The sequence below is a fragment of the Neofelis nebulosa genome, chromosome 5, assembly GCF_028018385.1.
Source record: "Neofelis nebulosa isolate mNeoNeb1 chromosome 5, mNeoNeb1.pri, whole genome shotgun sequence".
Taxonomy (NCBI): Eukaryota; Metazoa; Chordata; class Mammalia; order Carnivora; family Felidae; genus Neofelis; species Neofelis nebulosa.
The window spans coordinates 46,184,984-46,197,452 of NC_080786.1; positions in this window are offsets into that span (position 1 = coordinate 46,184,984).

The following is a 12,469-nucleotide window of genomic DNA, read 5'->3' on the forward strand; positions in this document are numbered from 1 at the left end:
TGCACCTGCCTGAGGTTTAGCCATCCCACCAAGGCGGTCCCAAGCATGATAAACAACAGGACACCTATTCCATGCCCACTAAAGCACCAGGCATCTCACCAAGGAATCCTGGGAGCAAAGCACCCCAGGACATACCCAACCCACATAGGCTTCAGTTCCAGCTATCCCATGACCCCATAGCCTGCTCCAACTTTAGATCCAGTGATCCTGCTAGGGTGGCCCCAGTGCAGAGGGATGCAGGGCCCCCTAACATACACATGCTTTGGCTCCAATTATCCTATCAGAGCACCTCCTGTGCAGAGCACTGTGTGAAGCCCTGGCCTGTGCCTGCTTCAGCTCCAGCCAGACAAGCCTCCAGCAATATGCAGTCCACACAGAAGATGCTCCTAGACAAGGCCACTCCTTCAATACTGGGAGGGTAGCTGTGTTTCTTAGTTCATAGAAACCATTACAGAAAAATGATACAAATGAGGAGACAGAGGAATACGTCACAAATGGAAGAAAAAGATAAAACTTCAGGAAAAAAATTAAATGGAGATAAGCTACCTACATGATAAAGAGTTCAAAATAATAGTTATAAAAACTATTGAAAGACTTGAAAGAGTCAATGAACCCAGGGAGAACTTCATAAAAGTGATAGAAAATATAAAAAGGAACCAAGAGTTGAACAATACAATAACTGAAATAAAAAATACACTAGAGTGAATCAACAGCAAATTAGAAGATGCAGAAGAACATATCAGCGATCTGGAAGATGAGATGATGGAAAGAACCCAAACTGAACAGAAAAAAAGAAAAAAAGCATTTAGCTATAAGGATAAATTAAGGGATTTCTGGGACAACATCAATAATACAAGCATTAACATCATAGGGGGCCCAGAAGGATAAGAGAAAGGAGCAGAAAACATATGTGAAGAAATAATAGCTGAAAACTTTTCCAACCTGGGAAAGGAAACAGACATCCAGATCCAGGAAGCCCAAATAAGACCAAACAAGATACATCCAAGGAGGCTCATATGAAGACCTATAATAATTAAAATGTCAAAGTTTAAATATAAATAGTAAATCTTAAAATTAGCAAGAGAAAAGCAACTAGTTACATACCAGGGAAGCCTGATAAGGCTATCAGCTGATTTTTCAGCAGAAATGTTGCAAGCCAGAGGGTAGTGGCATGATCTATTCAGAGCTCTGAAATAAAAAAACTTACAACCAAGAATATTCTTCCCAGCAAGGTTATCATTCAGAATTGAAGGAAATATAAAGAGTTTCTTAAATAAACATTAAATGCCACTAAACTGGCATTATAAGAAATGTTAAAAGCAGTTCCTTAAGCAGAAAAGACCATAAAACAGAAGAAAATTATGAAAGGGAAAAATTTCACTGGTAAAAGCAAAAATAAAGTATAGGTAGTAGATCAATTACTTAGAAAGCTGGCATGAAGATGATACCAAAAAATTAAAATCAATTTTATCTAAACAATTAGGTATGGGATTAACAAAATAAAAAAAAGTAAGATACAGTATCAAAAAGATAAAATGTAGAAGGGGGGAGTAAAAATGTCATGCTTTTAGAATGTGTTTGTATTTAAATGACCATCAATTTGACACAGAATACTATATAGTTAGGATGTTATATATGAACCCCATGGTAACCACAAATCAAAAACTTATAATAGATACACACAAAAATAAAAATATCCAAACATAGAAGTAAAGAAAGTAAACAATCAGAAGGGAAGAGGACAAGAGAAGAAGAAAGGAACACAGAAGATCTACAAAAACAATCAGAAAACAACAAAATGGCAATAAGTACATACTTATTAATAATTATTTTAAATATAAATGTTCTAAACTCTCCAATCAAAAAAAACATACAGTGACATAAAAAATAAAATAAAAAAAAAATCCATAAACAAGCTACTTGCCAGGAACTCACTTCAGATGTAATGACACATACAGACTGAAAGTAAAGGCATGGAAATTATAGTCAGTGCTAAAGAGAGTGAAAAAGAAAAAAAAGAATACTAGGGTAAGAATACTTATATAATGCAAAATAGGCTTTAAAACAAACACTGTAATAAGAGAAAAAAACATTAAATAATAATAAAAGGATCAATCCAACAAGAGATTATAACAATTGGAAACATCTATGCATGCAACATAGGAGCACTTAATAGATAAAGCAAATATTAAGAGATGTAAAAAGGGAAACTGACAGTAATACAATCATGTAGAGAAACTTAACACCCCATTTACATCAATGGAAAGATTGTCCAGAGAGTAAATCAATAAGGAAATAGGGACCTTGAAGAAAACATTACACCAGATAAACATAACAGATGTACATAAACATTTCATTCAAAAACAGAATACACGTGCTTTTCAAGCTCACATATAACATTCTCCAGCATATAACACAATGTATAACACAATGAAAGTCTCAATTATTTAAGAATATATATCAAGCATCTCCTCTGACCACAATGGTATGGAATTAGAAATGAATCACAAGGAAACAATGGGAAGAACTACAAAAGCATGAGAATAAATAACATACTATTGAGCAACCAGTTGGTCAATGAAGAAATCAAATAGGAAATAAAAAAAATACTATGAGGGTACCTGGGTAGCTCAGTCAGTTGAATGTCTGATCTTGATTTTGGCTCAGATCATGATCCCAGGGTTGTGGGATCAAACCTTGTCATGCTGAGCATAGAGCCTGCTTAAGATTTTCTCTCTCTCTCTCTCTCTCTCTCTCTCTCTCTCTTGCCCACTGCCTCTCTTCTCCTGCTGGCACTCTCTCTCTAAAAAGAAAAAAAGAAAAACAATGAAAATCTTAAAAAGTTACCATGAGACTAATGAACGTGAAAACACAATGTTTGAAAATGTATACTATGCAGCAAAAGACAGGTCTAAGCAGGTCTAAGACATAAGTTTACACTGATACAGGCCTAATTCTAGAAACCAAAAAAATGACAGATGAAGAAACTAACCCTGCACACAGAGAAACCTTCTAAATAAGAAAAAATGAAGGCCACAGTTAAAAGAAAGAAACTATAAAAATGAGAATGGAAAGGAATGAAATAAACATAAAAAATAGACCAGACTAATATAATTAAAAGCTTATTCTTTGAAACGATAAACAAAGTTCATAAAATTTTAGTTAGGCTCATCAAGATAGAAAATAGAAAACTAAAAACATAAAACAAAAATAAAAAGGAGTTACACATAACATCAGAGAAATATAGAGGATTGCAAGACAGCACTATGAAAAATAATAAGACAAAAAATTGACAACATAGAAGAAATGGATACTTACTTTCTAAACCCGCAACATTGAAAGATTGAAGAAAGAAAAATATATAAAATAAACAAACTGAATTCTGGTAACAAAATTACCAAACTCACAATAAAAAATAAACTCACAATAAAAAAGTTCTATGGATTCCAATGGATTCACAAGTGAATTCCAGGAAAGTTTAAGGAAGATTTAAAGCAATTATCCTTGGGGCACCTGGGTGGCTCAGTCGGCTAAGCATCCGACTTTGGCTCAGGTCATGGTCTCACAGTTCATGAGCCCAGGCCCCTCATCTGGCTCTGTGCTGACAGCTCAGAGCCTGGAGGCTGCTTCGGATTCTCTGCCCCACCCTTGCTTGCACTCTGTCTTTCAAAAATGAACAAACATTAAAAAAAAATTAAAGTAATTATCCTTAAACTATCATAAAAAATAGAAGAGGAAGAGTTTCCAATTCATTCTATGAGATCAGTATAACTAAGATATAAAATTAGATAAATATAATAAGAAAGAAAAGAAAAAGAGTTTTTTAAAAAGGCAAATAAAGAGGCAATATCTCCACTGAATATAGATACAAAGGCCCAGAACAAATTATTAGCAGACCAAACTCCACAATATATTAAAAAAAAGCAGGGGGAGGGGCAAGCACCTGGGTGGCTCAGTCGGTTAAACGTCTGACTTTGGCTCAGGTCATAATCTCATGGTTCGTGGGTTTGAGCCCCACGTCAGGCTCTGTGCTGATAGCTCAGAGCCTGGAGCCTGCTTTGAATTCTGTGTGTGTCTCTCTCTCTCTCTGCCCCTCCCTTGCTCATGCTCTGTGTCTGCCTCTGTCTCTCTCTCTCTCCAAAATAAATAAACATTAAACAAAATTTTACTACCATCAATTTGGATTTATCCCAGGGATGCAAGGATGGTTTCAAGATTATGCATCAATCAATATCATGCATCATCTTGACGAGGGAAAGATAAAAACTGTATGATTGTCTCAAAATATGAGGGGTTGAGAGAAAGCGCTTGAGAGACTACAAGATCCACTCCTGAAAACAACTCTCAACAAAGTGAGTTGAGAGGGCACATTCATCAATAGAGTAAAACCCACATATGAAAAACCCACAGCTAACATTATACTCAATAGCAGAGAGCTGAAAGCTTTTCCTTTAAGACAAGAAACAAGACAAAGATGTCCACTCTCACCACTTTTGTCCCACACAGTATTCTTCAGAAGTCCTAGCTGTAGCAGTCAGACAGAAGAAAGAAATAAAAGGCATCCAAACTGGTGTGCAGATGGCATGATACTATATATAGGAAATCCCATAGACTCCACCAAAGTCATTGGAACAGATAAATACATTCAATAAAGTTGCAGGATACAAAGATACAGAAATTGGTTGCATTTGTATACGTTAAGAATAAAGCAGTAGACAGAGAAATCAAGAAAAGAATCCCATTTACAATTTTACCATAAAGAAAACAATACCTAGAAATAAACTTAACGAAAGAAGTAAAGGAGCAATACTCTGAAAACTATACACTGGTGAAGGAAGTTGAAGGCGACACTAACCAATAGAAAGGTAGTCCATGCAGATGGATTGTGAGAATTCATATTTTTACCAGGTTCATAGAGCCCAAAGCAATCTTCAGATTCCATGCAATCCCTTTCAAAATCCCAACAGCATTTCTCACAGAACTAAAACAAATTGTACTACAATTTGCATGGGATGGCAAATGATCCTGAAGAACCAAAGCAATCTGAAGAAAAAAGAACAAACCCAGAGGCAATGCAATCCTGGATTTTGAGGCATATGACAAAGCTGTCATAATGGTCCTGGAACAAAAATAAACTCACAGATCAAGAGAACACAACAGACACTCCAGAAATAAACCCACACTACTATGGTCAATTGATTCATTAATTCAAATCAGGCAAAGGCATACAACAGGAGAAAGACTGTCACTTCAATAAAGGGTGCTGGGCAACATGGACAGCTACATGTAAAGGAAAGAAACCAGACCACTTTCTCACTCCAAACGTAAAAACAAGCTCAAAATACACAAAAGACCTAAATGTGAGACCTGAAGCCATAAAATTCCTGGAAGGAAACACAGGCAGTATGCCCTTTGACATCCACCTTAAAAACATTTTCTTAGATTAGTCTCCTCAGCCAAGGGAAAGAAAAGAAACAACCAACTATTGGGGCTCCACCAAATTAAAGAGCTGTGGCACAGTACGGGAAACTATCAACAGAATGAAAAGACAACCTACGAAAGGGGAGGAGGTATTGCAAATGGCATATCTCATAAGGCGTTCCAGTCCAGCATATATAAAGAACCTCTATGACTCAACACCAACACACAAACGAAAAACATATAACAGATAACTTGATTACAAAATGGGCAGAGGACCTAAATAGACATTTTCCAAAGAAGTGCTGATGGCCAGAGGAAATATACAACATGCTCAACATCACTAATCATCAAGGAATTGCAAATCAAAATGACAATGTGATTTTACCTTAGAGGTGTCACAATGGAAGACTAGCAGCAAAAAGATGAGAAACAAGTGTTTGCAAGGATGTGGACAAAAAGGAACACTGGTGCACTGTTGGTGTCAATGTGAATTGGTACAGCTACACTACAGAAAACTGAATGGAGGTTCCTCAGAAAAGTGAACTGAAATAAAAATATCATATGACCCAGTAATTCCACTATGTGGTATTTACCCAAAGACAATGAAAACAGTCATGAGAAGGATTTATGCACTCCTATATTCATTTCAGGATAATTAAAATAGCCAAGGTATTGAGGCAACCCAATTGTCCATTGAGAATTTAAGGGATTAAGAAGATGTGTTTTATACACCCACACATTCATATTGGTCTGCTTATGTTTATATGGAAATTCACACTGGAATATTTTTCAGTCATGAAAAGTAATGAGATCTTGCCTCTGGAAACAACATGGAGGATGTAATGCTGGTAAGCTAAGCGAAATAGGTCAGACAGAAAGATAAATACCACATGATTTCATTTTTATGTGGAATATAAAGAACAAAACAAATAAACAAAGTGACAACCAAGTTCTAATTCAGAGACAAAATGGCAGTTGCTATAGGAATGTTGGTGGGGCGAAGGACACATAAGTGATGGTGAGTGGGAGATCGAGACTTCTAATTATGTAATAAGTAATCCAGGGGGATCAAATATACAGTATAGGAAATATAGTCAATCATAATTTAAATGTATGGTGACAGATGGTAGCTATACTTATTAGCACACCAAAACATACAGACTTTGGATCACTATGCTCTACACAGGAAGCTAATGTAATATTGTTTGTCAACTAAACAAAAAAATTGACAAACAAAATATTGTTTGTCAAACAAAAAAAGCACAATCTAGTAACGAATATCTGTAAATCATCATCATCGGCCCCAGAACAACACAGTTCAGATCTGAAGGTCAGAGCGGAGTTTCATCTGGCAAAGTTTCACAAATTTTGGCTTAATTCAGATCTTCCCTATATACCTCACAGATGACTATAGAACTTCTACTGCCAATCTTTCTAACTTGTACAATATCACTATTCAGAACACTTACCTGTTGCAGCAAAATTTGTGTGAAAAATCAAACAATAAAACATAAGTGACCAAAAGTTCCTTTCTATTGCCAGTTTAAATGTTTTTTTAAATTATTTTATCTTTAAAGATTTTAAAATTAATATAGAATATACAGCCTGAAAAGTGCACTCTGGTGACCTGCTAATATTTCCTAAAGATAAGTCTATATTCAAATACCCAGAATCTGAATGCTGTCAACTTTGGAAAAATGCATCTTTGCATACATGATTAAGAATTTTGAGAGATTATCCTGAATTATGCAGGTGGGCCCTAAATGTCATTACGTGTCTTTGTAAAAGAGGCAGGAGGAGATTAGACACAGAAAGGCTGATGTGAATATGGAGGCAGATACTGAAGTGATAAGTCCCAAGACAAGAAATGCTGTCAGCCACCAGAAGTTGGAAGACAGAGGGAATGCATTTTGTCTTAGAGCCTCTGGAGGAAACGTAAGCCTGCTAACACCTTGATTTCAGGTATCTAACATCTAGAAATGTGGGACAATGAATTTCTTTAATCTCCCTAGGCAACTATTACATGCATAAACCAATGTATACAGTTCAATGGGTTATTTGAAAAGCTAGTATTTATAACCGCCATCTAAAATCAGTAAGATTTCCAACACCCTTATAATCCTCCTCTCGTTCTTCTTAAGACAACCTTCTCTACTGTACTAGCTTGATTTCTATAACCGTAGTTTGTTTAGGCCTGTATAGAACTTTATTAATTGACACTGATCTTTTGTAAGGCTTTTCTCCCTCTGTGTTATAATGTAAATTCTGTCATTGTTGCTGTGATTAGCTACAGTTTGTTTTCATTAGAGAATATTATTCTATTGTGTGGCTAATCCTTTATGTATCCATAATTCTATCGAGGAGGCATTTGGGTTGTTTCTAAGTTTAGGTCTTTATAAACAATGAATATTCTTATACCTTGTTCACATACATGCATCCTCCTTGCTTCTTTCCTATTTTTTCCCTATATATTCTGAGATATAATTGCTGGGTTATAGGGTTTGCATATATTCAACTTTAGTAGATAATGCCAAACAATGCTGTGATACTTATTTACACTCAGGACCAACAGTGTCTGAGGATTCCTAATTCTTCATATCCTCTCCAGGATTTGATATTATTAGTCATTTACCTTTCAGTGTTGTTGTTGTTTTTGTTTTAGTTGTTATATTGGGGGTGTGAATACATTTTATAAGTCTTTAAAATTATATATATATATGTACATACAGATATATAAACATTTATATTGAATAAATACATACAAAAATGTATAAAAATCATAAGTGTACCACTCAATGAAGTGAAAGCATCCATGATACCAATGCCATCCAAATCAAGAATATTGCTAGCATTCCATAAGTTTTTCTTGTACTTGCTGTGGTTATACTCTTGCCATTCCTCAAAGATAACCAATAACAATTCTACTCTATGAAAAGTTTTGCTTGTTTTTGAACTTTATATTAACAAGATCACATAAAATGTGCCTTTTTATGCATGTTGCCAGGGCCTGGAAGAAGTGACAGCCCAGTAGCACAAAGCACACCTAGTGCCCAGAACTTAGGTTTTAAACATAATTCTCCAATAAAAGAAACCAAGGCTCTTTAGAGAAATGACTGATTTCAAAAGGACTTAGGTGCCAGTCCCACATAATGCTTAATGGCCAAAGCTAGAACGTGAGCAACAAAATAAATAATTATGGTGTTACATTATACCCCAAAGAATAAAATGAATGTCCATGAGTTCATGCTAATATAAACAAATGATTGCATAATTACACACCTGTTGGAGAAGGGCTAAATCTTCCTTACAGAAGAATTCCAGTTAAATGTAGAAGGAATGAGGGAAATAGAAAATCCCCATTGCAACATCACAGTAATAATTTCTGCAGACAAATTTCACTGATGTATGCTAAAATTACTGGATGAAAATTTAAAGACAAACACAATATTTGCATAACTTCTAGTAACCTTCTGAAAGTATTTATTAATTACTCAGGTGGTTTTACCATATGTCCACAAAGCCTTTGATTTTAAGGTGAAACTTAGTTCCCCTTCCCTTGAGTGTGGGCTGGACTTAAGGACTTTCTAATGAGTGGAGAATGGAAGGAAACAAATAACTTTACAGGGGAGAAACCTGAAAGACACCACCGTAATCAAATGATAGAGGTTAACAACACCAGTGATAAGTCATGCAGACAGCACGGACTCCCTTATGCTGCAATGAGTTACAATGATAAACTGAGAAAGGTGTTTCCATCTGTGATGTTCTTCTCAAAGACCTGTAGTTTCAGTGGAATAATGAGAAAACATTGGACAAATACAAACAGAGGGACATTGCACAAAATGTCCCTTTTTGTGGGGGCATACAAACAGAGGGACATTGCACCTGATGAGTACTCCTCAAAAGTGTTAAGGTCGTAAGTAATATGGAAAGACCAAGAAAATATCACAGGTTAAAGGAGACTAAGGAGACATGCTGGTTAAATGCAACCTAGTATCCCGGATAAGAACTTGGGACAGAAAAAATGACATTAATGAAAATCTAGTAAAATCTGAATAATGTCTGTAGTTAAATTTATAGTACTGTATAACCATTCTTAGTGTTGATAAGTATATCATGGTTTTGCAGGGGAAGACGGATAAAGGATATATGTGACTTCTTTGTAGTAAGTTTGCAGCTCTTCTGTAAATCTGTTTTTAAAAACAAACAAACAAAAAGAATCTGAATTGTGAAAAAAAAAAAGCTGGAAACAATCCAAAAGTCCTTCAACAGGTAAATGGATAAACAATCTGTGGAATATCCACACAGTGGATACTCCTCAGTAATATTCAATAACACAAAAAGATGAGCAGAAGAGAAATGAAATATATGATTTAATTTTTATGACACTCTGGAAAATGCAAAAATGTAAAGATGAACAGGTCAGTGGCTGACTGTGGTAAAGGCTGATGGGGAGAAGTGGACTACAGTAGGGCAACATAAAGGATCTTTTCAGGTGGTGGGATTGTTCTATATCCTGATTGTGGTAGTAGTCACACAATTCTATTCATTTGTCAAAACTTATACAGCTATATAACAATGACTCAATTTTACTTGATGTAAATTTTCAAATAGAATATAAAAACAAAAATATTAATAGTGTTTGCTGCATAGCTTGACAATAATTTTATATATTTCTATACATATACAATCTATACATATAAAACTATATAAATGAGTGCCTGGGTGGCTCAGTTGGTTGAACGTCATTCTCTTGATTTTGGCTCATGTCATGATTCCAGGGTCATGGGATTGAGCTCCACGTGGGGCTCTGCACTGAGTGTAGAGCCTGTTTGGGATTCTCTCTCTCTCCCTCCCTCTCCCCCTCTCCTTTGCTTGCACTCTAAAGTAAAATAAAAAACAAACAAACAAAACAAAACTATATATAGAAAATACATACTTTACCAAAATAGAGCCAAAGAGAAAGCATAAATAATCAAGTGAAAAAAATATGATTATGTCTCTTACAAAGACAACATCAGACCATGATTGTTTTATTGGGAAAAGATATTCTAATCACAAATGCACTATTACAAAATGTAGAAAGAGGAATAGCTACCCTAGTATTTTATAAATTTGATACATAACTTTGACACTAAACTCAACAAAGACAGTATGAGGAAGAAAATTATAGTTCATTATCTCTCATGAATTATGATGTAAAATTAAAAACCTGAATTAAGTAGTGTATAAAAGTAAACAGATGCTTCATCATGATTGAGTTAGATTTGTTCTACAAATTCAGTTTGGAGTTAACATTAGAAAATTAACTCAATAATCACAGTAAAATACTAATGTATTTAAAGGAGAAAAAGCAATACAAACATCTTAATACAGGAACAAAATACTTCTGATAATATTCAACAGTTAGTCATGAATTTTTTAAAAAGTTACCCAACTAGTAATAAAGAGAAACTTCTTTGCCTTGATAAAGAATCCAACATGGGGCGCCTGGGTGGCTCAGGAGGTTAAGCATCCAACTTTGGCTCAGGCCGTGATTTCACTGTTCTTGAGATCTGGCTCTGTGCTGACAGCTCAGAGCCTAGAGCCTGCTTCAGATTCTGTGTCTCCCTCTCTCTCTGTCCCTCTCTTGATCACACTCTGTATCTCTCTCAAAAATATATAAACATTAAAAAAAAAAGAATCCCACAGAAACTTATGGCAAACATCTTACTTGATGGTGTGGTGTTAAAACTGTCCCTTTAAAATCAAGAACACAACAATCGCATTCATTGTCCTCACTTGTATTCAATCTCTAGCTAGTAAAAGAGCAAATTACAAACTTTTTTTGTGTGTAAAACACATGTATTTGCATAAATGTGTGTGTGTGGGGGGGTGTTGAAAAGGAAAAAAAAAGCTTCATTAATCTTAATAAAATTGTCTACCTCAAAAATCCAAAGGGAATCCAAACAAATTAGAATAAATTGTTTAGTAAGTTTGCTAGACACAAAGTATATGTAAATAAATGGTTTTGCTGTACACAGTTTAGAAATGTAATTTTAAAAAATTAATGCAATTACATAAGTATGTAAGAACAATTTTAACAAAGGTGTATAAAACTTTAAAGAGAAAAGTATGAAACTTGGCCAAAATTTTAAAAAGTATAATAGAAAGATATAAAGCAAAATGAAATATAACAGTGCATTATTGGTTTAGGGAGAAAAAAATCAATCCATGGAAATTAAGAGTCCCATAACAGACTCAAGCAATATGGAAATTTCATGTATGACATGTGACCTTGAAAGACTTTTCAATTAATTGACTGGGACAATTGCTTAGCTGTATAGAAAGAAGGAAAGGAAAGGAAAGGAAAGGAAAGGAAAGGAAAGGAAAGGAAAGGAAAGAAGGAAGAAAGGAAGGAAGAAAGAAAGAAACAGAAAGAAAGGAAGAAAGAAAGAAAGAAAGAAAGAAAGAAAGAAAGAAAGAAAGAAAGAAAGAAAAAGAAAGAAAAGAAAGAAAGAAAAGAAAGAAAGAAAAAAAATTTAACTTCTATCTAACACTGTGCAAAAAAGTCAATGCAAAGTAAATTATAGTGTTCTGAGTCTGGTTTGTTTCACTTCGCATAATTAATTCAAGATTTATCTGTGTTGTTGACAACACAACCACATCAATAGTTTGTTGCTTTCATTGTTGAACAATAACCCATTGTATGATGTACCACAATTAGTTTATTACTCACCATTTGAAAAATATTTTTGTTGTTTCCAATTGCTGGCAATTATAAGTAAATCTGCTCTAACCACTTATGAACAAGTTTTTGTGAAAAAGTTTTTAATTTTCTTGGATAAACAGAAGTTCCATAGTTGGATCATATGATGTCTCTATGGTTTTTTTTTTTACGCTATAATCAACTTCTAACATATGTTCCAAGGTAACTGTACCCCTTTGCACTCTAACAAGAAATATTTAAGAGTTCTAGTTGCTCTGTATCTTCATTAGCACTTGTAGTGTTAGTTTTCTTGAATTTAGCCATTCTGTTAAAAGTGAAATCTCATCTTGGTATTATTTT